The 12762-nt window shown below is 41.6% G+C and overlaps 1 protein-coding gene across 1 annotated transcript in view; it reads right to left on the reverse strand.

Annotated features, from left to right (window-relative positions):
* PSD3 (pleckstrin and Sec7 domain containing 3) overlaps positions 1 to 12762 on the reverse strand; it is a 157377-nt gene that overhangs the window by 134958 nt on the left and 9657 nt on the right. The gene's annotated exons all lie outside the window — the stretch shown is intronic.

Below are 12762 nucleotides of genomic sequence, written 5' to 3' on the forward strand. Positions count from 1 at the left end.
AGACATTTTTTTTAAAAAAGAAGCAATTATAAAACCTAAGAGGAAAACAGAAATAACATTTCAGAGTTTAATGTAGAGTTTGGAGATCCAGTCAGTAGCTGCCGTTGTTACGCAGAGGAAGTCCTTAAAATCTCCTGGGTATCTTCTATTAGTGCATTCCCTCACTATATGTTAGATCAGACATGTCAAACACAAGGCCCGGGGGCCGGATGCGGCCCGCGAAGTGGTTTCATGTGGCCCGCAAAGCCATCCTGGAAACAGTGAGGGAACGGCCCCCACTGCCTTGGCCCTGGCCCAGAGACCCTCCTTCTGCCAGGGACCCTCAGATCTGTCCCACTCCTGCCCAGGCCCCCATAGGCACCCTTGATGCGAACGATGTAGAGCTGGCTATGCCCACCCAGTAGGCCATACGCACTCTAGCCACGCCTACCCAGTAGGCCACACCCACCCAGGCCACACCCACCCGGCCCCCTGAGGGCAACCGCAATGCTGATGGAGCCCTCAATGAAATTGAGTTTGACACCCCTGTGTTAGACAGTCTGTCGGGGAGCCCCGCAATCACATTGTGCTGAAGGTGTGGCAAAGTTACTCGCGTCCGTGGCAAACCTTAAGCCACATGTGCCTCCTGGGTGGTGCTAAATGAGTAACAGACGGACTGGTAGCCAGACATCCACGAGGATTTCCTGGCTTCACACACAACTCCACAGTCCTTTTAAGGACTAAAAAATAGCAGAAATAACAGAAATAACAAATACCAGTGCAGCAGAGACAACCTTGAACTTGCATCATGAATGTTACTGTAAGACAGACTCCAGGACTCAGAGACTCCTCTGTTTTAAAAAAAACCAACTATCTAAGAGAGTAAATCTGATTTTCAAAGCTGATTTACTTTTTAATAGGTATATTTTACCTGAACGATGGATGGAATGAAATAACTCAGAAAAAAGCAAATATTTTCTCACCACTGTTGACAAATAAGAGAGCAGCTAACCATGACCGTTCTCCCATTTCAGTCATTATTTAGTCATGGATGCTCATTCAGTGGCCTTAGACACGTAACTAAACTAGAGCAATTCAAATCTTAAATGGACAAAATGCTTTGGATTTGTTAGGGACAACTTCACTACACGAAAGGTGGATAGAAATGCCAAATTCAGTCTAACAATATGGCTGACTATGCAACTAATCATCATAATAATAACCCCCAGGGAACTGTGACCTTGATGCGGTTGTGGGCTTGTTGGCTTTGAGGAAGATAGCAGCCATTCCAGAGGTTCAACCATAATGAACAGGTCTCATCAGAGGAGCCAGTCAAAGAATGCCTCATCCGTATACAATATGATGAGACATAATTGAGAGAAACCCATGCTGAATCCATTACTGTCGGGGTCAGTTAGGACTGCACTAGGTGCTGGAGTTCCTGGTCATCTGGGGACAATACTGAAATATTAAATATTAAAAACAACCAATGTACAGCATAGCTGCAGTTATAAATCTGGGTTTGCAAAATTAACAAACAAAACAATACACAAGCAGTGCACCAGCAAAATGGAAGATCATGTTGTAAATAAGATCAGCATGCTAAGATCTGATGCAAGGAAACTAGAACAGATTTAAAAAAAGAAGAAGCTGAAGAACAAGATCTAAGAATACCCGAACAAGTAACATCACCTAGAAACAATGAAAATTAAGGAAGCACTGGCAATAATAAAGCAGCAAATAACAGCCATAGTAAAAAAAATAAGCAGATACAAAGCTTGAATTGCACAGCATAGGCAGAATCTCCAAATTCACTTGAATCAGAAATATTTCTGTCAATTTATCAACAGAGAGACTGTGGTGAATCAGTCAACAAAAATAAATAAATGCAATTCTAGATGCAGACATGGGACAAGCCAAAGAAACACAACGAGAACGCAGCTTAAATAAAGGAGGTGGGGAAGAATTTAAAAAAAGGAAGGTGAAATGAAAGAATTTGTAATATCAGCAGTGATCATAGAGAAAAGGGCGAGGAAAATCAAACATTGGTCAGCACCAGGTGAAGAACTGCATGGTTTTTTGGTGAAACATCTGACTGGCCTACCCACCAGATTTAACTGTGGTTGAAAAGGAAATGTGGACAACTGATGTGGTAATACATAAAGGACAAAGAATTAAATAAGATCACAAAGTATCACAATCTGAAATTCGAAAATTGAAATATTATGGTAGAAACCAGCCAAGGGGGCCCCAGCACACTGGGTCCCCTACTGAAGTCTTGAACTGCACTTAAAAAAATTGGCATATTGATGAAATTTCCAGTTGTCAATTAGAAAAGGCCCCACTGCTTGAATCTATAAATTATACTAAGCTGATATGTTATAATACCCTAGGTCAAGGGTGTCAAGCTCGCGACGTCACGTGACGTGTCACAACATATCGTGACTTTTTTCCCATTGCCAGCAATGGGGTGGTCGCAGTTTCGTCATGATGCATCCGGCCCGCAGGCCGGCAGTTTGACACTCCTGCCCTAGGTTCTTCGAATGAACGAGATGTGTATGAAGACCAAAACCAGCTAAAGCAGAGGTCCCCAAAACCTTTGGGCACCAGGGACCGGTTCCGTGAAGAGAGGTTTTTCCGCAGACCGGAGGGGGCGTGGTTTTGTGTGCTACCTGCGTCTCGCAGATGGGGCTTTGCTTGTTTGTGTGGACCGGTGGCTGGCATGCCGCGGCCTGATACTAGTCCACGGACCAGGGGTTGGGGACCCCTGAGCTAAAGAACCAGCAGCTGTGATTTCACATAATGATAATATACTTGGGTGTTCTTGAAACAATGTACACAACAAATAATTAATATAAAGTAAAATATAACAGATGACAGAAAAAACATTAAAAACCAACTGTATTGTCCTAATGTAGCAATGGCTTGTGGGCCCAAATTAGAAATACTGACTTACTATATACTCCCCACAAATTCTTAAAGAAAGGGTAGGAGCAAACTGCAAAATTATCTATAGAAAGAAACATATGATCCAGTAAGCTACACTTGCCAGCTAAGAATGATGATTTTGCTTTGTTTGCATTTGCAGAAAATTACTGATGTAAGCAGCCTGTAACTAAAAGGGAACCAGTAACTAGCACCAGAAGGAAATAAACTCCAAAGACCTGCCACTCTTCCGAGAACATTGTGACCAGTTTCTAGGACTCATGAAGTAATCTATCACTGATCTACCAAATCAGAAGCCACGTGACATGGTTCCAATAGATGAAACTCTTCAAAGAACTTTGAGGCATTGTTTACCTTAAAGAATCTTTATTCAAGTAGCATGGCATCGGCACGTACATGGTTGAAGCCAAAATCTGAATTCTCCTGCCTTAAACACATAGTATCAAAGCACAATTCCCTCCTCTAATTAACAGACACAAATCTCATTCTCCAATTAGTTTGAAATGCAGACCTTCCCTCCAGTTCTCCAACCGCCATTTCTTATCATCTCTTATTTCAAACCTTGAAAAAAACACTCTACTACCATGTTGCTATGTCTAAATAATTCCCATACACATTCTTCCTCCTCGCCCCCCCCCAAGCATAATCTAATTCTAACTCTAAAAGTAACACACAAGTTAAGGGGGAAATGACTGCATTTTCATATATTGTCAAAGCAAGAACATCCAATGTTAGCAGCGTTGACACCATGCTTACCTCAGAGCAGTTGTAAAAATTAGGGCTTCTCCCATCTTTTGGATGTGGAGCAAGGCTTTTACTACTGTCCAAGAAATGCATAAGGCTCCTCAGAGCTCCTCCATGATCAACTTTTCATATGATAGAAGAGAAAAATACATGAAGAGTAATCATATTAACTATGTGTAATTTAAATTAATTCTAGCTGCGGTCCTAACCTCATCCACAGATAGTCCTTGGCTTACAACAGCTTGCTTAGTGAACATTTGAAGTTGCAACAGCATTGAAAAAAGTGATAGAGGACCATTTTTCACACCTCTGGCCTATGGTCACGTGATTTACATTGGGATGGTTGACAACTGACTCAGATTTATGATGGTTGCAATGTACCAGGAGTCACGTGATCATCTTTTGTGACCTTCTGACAAGCAAAGTCAGTGGGGGAACCAGCTTCACTTAACAACCGTGTTAATAATTTAACAACTGCAGTGATTCACTTAACAAATTATTAAGCAAACAAATTAACCCGGACAACACGATGTTTATCAAGCCTAATCAAATGTAATAATAGAAAATTAATCAAAACATTTTTTTGGGGGGAAAAAAGATATGTGGACTTCAACTCACAGAATTCCCCAGCCAGCAGAGTAGAGCTGGCTTGGAATTCTGGAAGTTGAAGTCCACACACCTCAAAGTGGCCATGGTTGAGAAACATTGGAGTAGGTAGCACAATGGTGACTTCCCAACTTTGAATATCTATTGATGAGGACTGAAAGTTGGGAGCCCCCCCAGAGTTTGGTGTAAGGTGGGCGGCTATATAAATGTTACAAATAAATAAAATTTATTTCTGTTTTCTTGCAAACAAAAAACAAAAGTGCCAAGAAAAGTCATAAAATGGGACAAAACTCACTTAACGAATCTCTCACTTTAGCAAACATAAATTTTGGGGTCAACTGTGGTCGTAAGTTGAGGACTACCTGTACTTTGAGGGACTGTAGACTCAAGCACATTGGTCAAGTTAACAAGCAGTTCTCAGCTCAACAAAAGGTGAACGCTGCTCCTCTATAGACAATGGAATTAGATTCCAGGCAGTCTTAAGCTAAATCTCTTGGCGTTATAGACCACAGATTCAACAGACATCTCTCTGGCTTCCAGCAATTCAGCATTCTTTCTCTTTACCTCTGGAGCTGCTTTCTTGGTTAAACGTATCTTGAAATCCTCTCAAAGGAGCACCAGAGTGAGCCACTTATGGCCCACCATATATATTGTTGGATTACATCATCTACCCTCCTGGACTCTTTCTGACTGGGGACAGGCAGAATGGGATGAGCAAGAAAAAAGTCAAAGCTAAATGTATTCTTGATGAAATAGGTCCACGTGCACCCTATCGCTTTATACCCCAATCATTTTATCCTGTCCTAGAAGAACAGGAGGCAAAAACTGCCTCCTATTCATCCTTGAATATAAATGGATTAGGCTTCACTAAGATGAGTATGACAAAGGAATGCAATATGTCTCTCTCTGCAGGGCATATAAGGGCAGGATGCTATAAGCCCAAAACAACTGCAACAAACAAACCACTTTATTTATACGCAGACCTGCCCAGCTACCAATGAATATTTTGCCAGTGAGTGTTTATCCTAGTCCAGCTTTAGCATTTAAATGTGTGGCATCACCCCTCCTAACATGGACAGTAAGCCACTGAACGTGAATTTAGTCATCTGGAGTCATCACTTGGAGAACAGCATATGTATTACAACTTTAGCTGAAAAAGAGACCTATTTGTGACATTCAGTCCTTATGCTACTCACTCCTTGTTCCTTCTCCTTTTTGCAGTTGTGCAATCACAACAGTTCAGTGGCATTAGAAGTCAGGGTCCAAACTGAAGTTTCAACATAGCAGAGAATTTAATCTCTTGACAGATTAAAACATGTGGGAGTCAACGTTGGGTGTGCAGCCTTGGGACTTCCTATCCACTCTGCTGTAGAGAAATGCCAGTGGCATTCTGGCTAGGAATTCAGGAAGTCATCATCTGGAAAGCATCACTGGGGAGGAAGACATGGGGGTGGGGGTGGGGAGTGATCTAGTTTCAGGAAAGTTATCTCCATCTATTTTCCTTCCTTCCCTCTCCTCCCCACTCCATTCCAACCAGAATCTTTGTTTCTAAGCTACACAACCATTCTCCATGATTTTCTATGCGTCCGCCGCTCACAAGATCACTGTCTACTCTGTTCCACTTCTTTTTACCACCCATTCAGCTTTCTCCAGCCCTTTCTTCCCATCCCCCCAAGGACCAGGCTCTTTCTGCCCCTTAAGCGCTGAAACATTTCTCCACCTTTTGCTCCACATTCAGCAGTTTTCTACTTCTTTTGCTTCTTATATGGAATGGAATGGAATGGAATGGAATGGAATGGAATGGAATGGAATGGAAAGAAGGAAGGAAGGAAGGAAGGAAGGAAGGAAGGAAGGAAGGAAGGAAGGAAGGAAGGAAGGAAGGAAGGAAGGAAGGAAGGGAACCTAAATTTATTTAGAACCCCCACTCAATCAGCATATGGCAGCCATTTCCAACTCAACACCCATAAGACCTGTTGGATTACAACTTCCATCATCCCTATTCATAAAATAAGGTAAAATCCAATCTGGGCAGGAAGATCTAAGCCAGGAGTCCTTCACTAACTGCACCAACCCCTCAGGATCTTGTTTCATTCCACCGTGTGCTTCACTATTTTCTTCCAATATTTGCACTTACGCCTCCAGGTTTCTGAGTATTTCTCTCCATCCCTGGCCACTTCTCAATCTTCGGCCATCCTGGGTGAAGTTTTCAATCTCAGCCAATGCGACTACTGGCTTGGTCCACCCAGAACGCAGGCTTCGGATTGCTTCGCTCGTCCTATCCCGCTTGCTCAGGCACAGGCCAAATTAAAAAAAAAAAAAAAAAAAACACCAACTCATGAATTTAGCTCCTTCTTTGTCAGATCAAAAGCAGAAGTGGGGGTGTGTTTGGGCAGACCTAAAAGGTCCTGTAGTTCCTACTTGGTTCTGTGTATTCGCTGTGATTTTTACTCAATCCTGAGAACTGACACGGTGGAGCAAAGAATGCTGCTCCCCCTGCTTGCTGCCTGTTTTCTGTAGCTGAAATAAGCCTAAGGATCCCCATTATTTCCAAGGCCCTTCCCTTTGCCTTTCGGTGCATCTGAATGGGATTGCTAAGAATCAGCATCATCACTTGGAGACTTTTTGTTCTCTGAACAGGATATCCACAAGTGATTCTACTCTGAATTCTACAGTGAACGCACAGATCACAGGGGACCTCTGTTGGCTGCTTAGTGCATTCCCAAATTAATGCATTTCCACGTCGCTGTCAAAATAGCATTTCTTGGACTCAAAGCAGGCTAGACCAAGGAATTATTCATCTGTAGTTACAGAATCCAACTTTTTTTTTCTTCTATTTTCCAATCTGTAATTGGGATCAGCTTCAGGGGAAGCTTGTCTGAAAAATTTCTGAATTTAGAACTGTAATGCAGTTGTATGATGCTTGTCCAGAGAGTGGGTGGGGGTGGAAACAATGGGAAGAAACTGCTATTCTAGCCAAATTTAATTCAGCCTCAGCTATCTGATTCAAAGGAAAGTCTTTTAAATGTTCCTCAGTTTTTGTTTTTATTTCATTCTGTGCCAATCTTGTAAACACATTCCGATCTGCAGGTGATATTTTAAGGATTGCTTGCCTGAGGCAACGATAACATGTAAACAAAATGTTTTGCTGTTCACGAGAAAACATAAAGCATCTCTTTGGAGGTATACTGTAGTGGGACAAGACCTATCATAGCTCCTGGTCCCCTTGAAATCTAGACCTCAACATAATATAATAAACCTTTGTTGTCAAAGTACAACATCTGTACATTGAGATTAGCTGAGCCTCCCCCTGTGCTCTCTCCCCACAACACACAGTGATAACAAACCCTCCATCCCACCACACTATGTGAACCGACTACACCACACACCAGCCTCCCAAGTCAATTCTGCATAAGATTATGTCCCATTTAAAAGCCTAACAGCCCACGAATAAAAGCTATTTTTCAGCCTGTTGGTACGGCTGGCTATATTCCTATATCTCCTCCCGGATGGTAGGAGAGTAAAGAGATACCGTCCAGGGTGTGAGTCATCCCTGACAATCTTCCTCACTCTTCCAAGGCAACGAGCCCTGGCGATGTCATCCAGGGGTGTCAGGGAACAGCCCACAGTGTCTTGTGCTGGGCTCACTACCCTCTGTGATACTTTCCTGTCCGCGGCTGTCAGACCAGCATACCAAACCACAATACCATACGAGAGGACGCTCTCTGTGGTAGACCGGTAAAAGAGGGTCATTAGACTGAATGAAATAATTTCACATTAGGAATCTTTCAAATCCCTCTTCCACCCCTAATCTGCCTTATCGTAATGGTAGGCTTTTAACAAAAAAAAAATGATTGTTATTACTATAGATTTTTATTATTTATTTATTTATTTATTTATTTATTTATTTATTTATTTATTTGTTTGTTTGTTTGTTTTTATAAACCGCCCTTCTCCCGAGGGACTCGGGGTGGTGTACAGAGTAAGGTAGGTATACAGATTGCACAATAAAAAACAATAGTAAAATTATTACTAAGGCCAGAGACCACAGAATCCTAAGCCCTTCCAAAACAAAACAAAAAGCTGTAACAGCAGATTTGTTTATGTGTACAAAATCTCAGCAAAAGCACATCACCAAATAGCGACCACAGCCAAGCTGAAAAGCACGTTCAGCTTAAATGGAAAAAGCAGGAGATATATTTAGCTTTATGCTCCAGTTTATAACCAAATCTGTTTGCCATTTTCCTTAGAGATTAGTTCAGCCATGGCTTTCCATCTGTCATGAAATGCACTACAGAAATGGCCCATTGCTGGCGCTTAACATGCTTCAGTTAAACAGTTTAGAGTCTTGCTCATATTTTATTTAGGACATGACTTGTTCTTAAAAGTCTCGTATTTTGAAGCAGTATATTGCAGAGAGCCTGAAAGTGTACATGCTTCACCCAAGCAAAATTTAGTCTCCTTTCAGCTAAAGTTGACTGATGACTTCACACATCAGTATTTTCTTGCAAGAATATCAAAGTAGATTGCCAGTACAATACGTTATTCCAAAAGATTTTTTCCCCCTTTAATTACCAGCCTAGTTTACAATCCTGAGATTTCTTAAGGTCTCTCATCCAGCCGTAATGACAACAAATACTGCTTAGTTTTTGACAATCAACTAGGTAAGTACCAACTAACAACGAACAGCAATGATAAATGTTGAAAGAATTTTTTTAAAAAAATGAAGCGAAGCCAGATTATAAAAGCCAACATTTTCTAAAAGTTCTAGACTTTATAATTCAAAGCAGATCTTGGGATTTCCTAAAATAAGCTTAAGGTTTATTCATATAACGTTTGCAGGAAGCTTGCCTCTTACCATAGCAATATCTCCTCTTCAAACATCTAACTTAAAGTCAATGCGAAAAGAAAATCCCAAGTCTGTGCCTTGTTTCACATACAGTACCAATAATTTACTGGGAGACACCCACAGCTGACACATCAGTTATGAATACTTGCCAAGATGTTTATACTGAAAATTATTTGCATTTTGCGATGTAAAATACGTACCGGAAATGGAAGACTGGTTTCTTTTTAGAGAACTTTAATGTTCTTTAATCTTCGGCTTTGAAACGGAGATGAGCACCGGCCCCTAGAGTTGGAAACGACTAGCACACATGTGCGGGGGAACCTTTACCTTTTTTACCTTTTAATGTGAAAGATGCATTAGAGGAGATGGAAAAGGACAAAGTAAAATTTAAAAAAGCAAAAACGTAAAAACATAGTGTTAGGAAAGATGGCAAAGGCCAAAGCAAGGGATGAGGTTGTACACGTTCATATTCTATTTCCCCATCAGGATGTAGGTGTTCAAACAAAAGGCTTCATGGAAAAAAATATGGTTTTGCTGAAGCAGAAGCAGAATGCCATGTAATCGTTGCGGTGAATGGAAAAGAGTGTAAAAGTATCAGGCTAGAAACCAGGAAACTAAGTTCTACTTGAACCTTGATCATAAACCTGGCTGGGTGACTTTGGCCAGTCATTCCCAGCCCAGTTCAGCTCACTTGTTTTTGTGGGGAAAAATAGGAGGAGGAGGGACTATTAGATATGTTTGCCCTCTTGAGCTATTTATAAAATTAACAAAAGCAAGATTTAAAAAAAAAATCTTTAAAAATGGAAGGGCTACATATCAAAACTCAGAAAATACATTTTCTTGGTTTAGTATACAGATGCATTATACAAGGGTTCAGATGCTGTGATTCTTCAAAATAATTCTTCACTCTTAACATTTTCAAAAAGTAGGGAATAGAAAGGATGCTCATAAAATGTGTGTGTGTGTGTGTGTGTGTGTGTAAGAGAGAAAGAGAGGGAGGAGGGAGGGAGGGAGAGGGAGAGAGAGGGAAGGAGGGAGACACACAGAGAAGACTTGAATGGGTCCCATCCAACAATATGTTGTTCAATGGTGCGAGGTACCACATTTAGGCAGGAAAAACCAAATTGCACAGAGTACAAAATCGGTGATATCTGGCTCACCAATAGTTCTTGGCAGAAGGATCTGGGAGTATAGATTGATCACAGGATTAACATGAGCTAGCAATGTGCCACAACTGCTAAGAAAGCTAATCAAGTTCAAGCTTCATCAACAGGGATATACAATCAGTCCTCGACTCACAACCACAACTGAGCCCAAAATTTCTGTTGCTAAGTGAGATAGTTAAGTGAATTTTGCCCCATTTTATGACCTTTCTTGCCACAGTGGTCAAGTGAATCACTGCAGTTGTTAAGTTAGGAATATGGTTGTTAAGTGATTCTGTTTTCCCCATTGACTTTGCTTGCTAGGTCACAAAAGGTGGTCACCTGACCCCAGGACACTTGAATGGTCATAAATATAAAGCAGTTGCGAAGCATCTTAATTTTGATCACGTGTCCATGGGGAAGTTGTAATGGTCATAAGTGTGAAAAATAGTCACTTTTTCCAGTGCTGTTCTAACTTCATGTGATCACTAAAACGAACTGTTGTAAACTGAGGACCACCTATCATGTCATGGGAAGTGATAGCACTGCTCTACGCTGCACTGGTCAAACGTCACTTGGCATACGGTTTTTATTGATAAATTTTAATGGTATGTGTTAGGCATATGGTGTTAGCCTACAATGTTGGGTTGAAAATATATTAACCATAATGTTATGACTTTAAGAAGTTAAATGGCCAATGGGTGTGTAAGTGTTCTCATGGCCATAAGAGGAAGCTAGGAACGTAGCTTCTCTCTCTCTCTGAATTCACTGATCTCTACTGTTACTGTTTTTGCTCTGCTGTTGGTTTACTACTGTTGTATAAACCTGAACTGTGTATTGACCTCTGGACCGGTAAAAAGACTTTGTAGTTTGGATTACTCTTTGGACTGTTGCTATTGTTTATCACCTGGACTGTTTATTTTTGACTGTGCATTTTTGTTTTTACACCACCTCAAAAGTAAACTACTTTTTTGCTTTTACAACTCAGTGTACTCTTGTGTGACTCTTGCTGCTCTCAGTACCCTTCCTTGTCTGTGCAACTCTTTGGTAGCACAAGGAGACCCTGCACAACAAATTCCTTAACAGTATGTGGGAATGATTATGGGAAACAAGGAAGAACCGCAGCTTGGGAAATAGTCAGATAAAGAGGCAACTTAGCCATGGAAGGAATATGGACATGGCAAATGTCTGAGAAGGGACCCTCCCTAGTTGCTTGGGCAGTGAAGGCAATGGGAGAGAGAGATACTTTCACACTTGTAAAAGACTGTTAATGTAACCTTACAATAAAGTAGTGTTAGCAGGAGTGGCAAATATCTGTAGCTCAGGTGTAAGATGATGGGTGAAGGTTCATTCTCCGAGCTTGCGTGTTGGTTTCCAAATGTTTCTTTAGCAGGCTAGGCAACATCTTCAGCGGAGCTTGGGGGAAAGAAACAATGTAATCCACAAAATCAGCTCTAACCATTGTGATCAATTATGCGTGGGACAAAGATCACGTCAATTAAAAACCAGGATCCACGAACACCGGCTGGCAGTCAAACGCCATGAGCCCAAATCCTTAATCTCTACCCACACCGACACCAAACAACACCCGTTCCATTGGAGCGACACAAAAACCATTGGCCACGCTACCATCCGCCACGCTCGTGAGTTCATGGAAGCCTGGCCCTCCACAAGCAATTGAATCAACAGACACACTGACCTACAACCAGCTTACAAACCCTTCAAGGATCAAAATCTACCCCACAGCCAACCAGAGACGGCACCAACTCTCAACAAACTCACGCAAGCTCACCTCCCAATGACCTTGACCTGATCATCAGAAGATTCTCACACCTGACCCATCACAAGACCCATCAAAAGACCCTCACTTGACACACCCACACCTGAAGCCCTTATAAACAGAAGAACACTGACACTGATGTCCCCTAAGCTCCACTAAAGATATTACCTAGCCTGGTAACGAAACGTTTGGAAACCAACCCACAAGCTCGGTGAACGAAACTTCACCCTCAAAGTAGCATTAGTTCACCTGGGCATGCTTCCTCTCTGGATTACTTCACAAGGCTGACATCACCACAATACAAGGGGCATACTGAGAAACTGGAAAGAGTGCAAGAATGAGAAGGACAATAAGATTCTTGGAGGCTCAAACCTATAAAAAGAGATTAAAGGTACGTAATATGTTCAGTCTAAAGAAGCTGAGGGGAGATGATAGCCATCTGCTAATACATGAAGCGATGTTACATGGTGTGTGTGTGTGTGTGTGTGTGTGTGTATTCTCTAAACAAGAGCCAATTAATCAAAGCTTAACAAATTCAAACTTGAAGTAAGGAGGAATTTCCTAACTGTGACAGCTGTTAAGAAGCTGAACAGCCTCTCTCTTGAAGCCACAAGAGCTACATCGCTGGAAGTTTTCAAGAATAAAACTGCACAGACATTTGTTCAGACATTGGTATCAGGAAACCTGAACTGGGCAGGAGGTTGTGTAACCTGCCGCCG

Source organism: Vipera ursinii (genome assembly GCF_947247035.1).
Source record: "Vipera ursinii genome assembly, chromosome: 2".
NCBI classification, from domain to species: Eukaryota; Metazoa; Chordata; class Lepidosauria; order Squamata; family Viperidae; genus Vipera; species Vipera ursinii.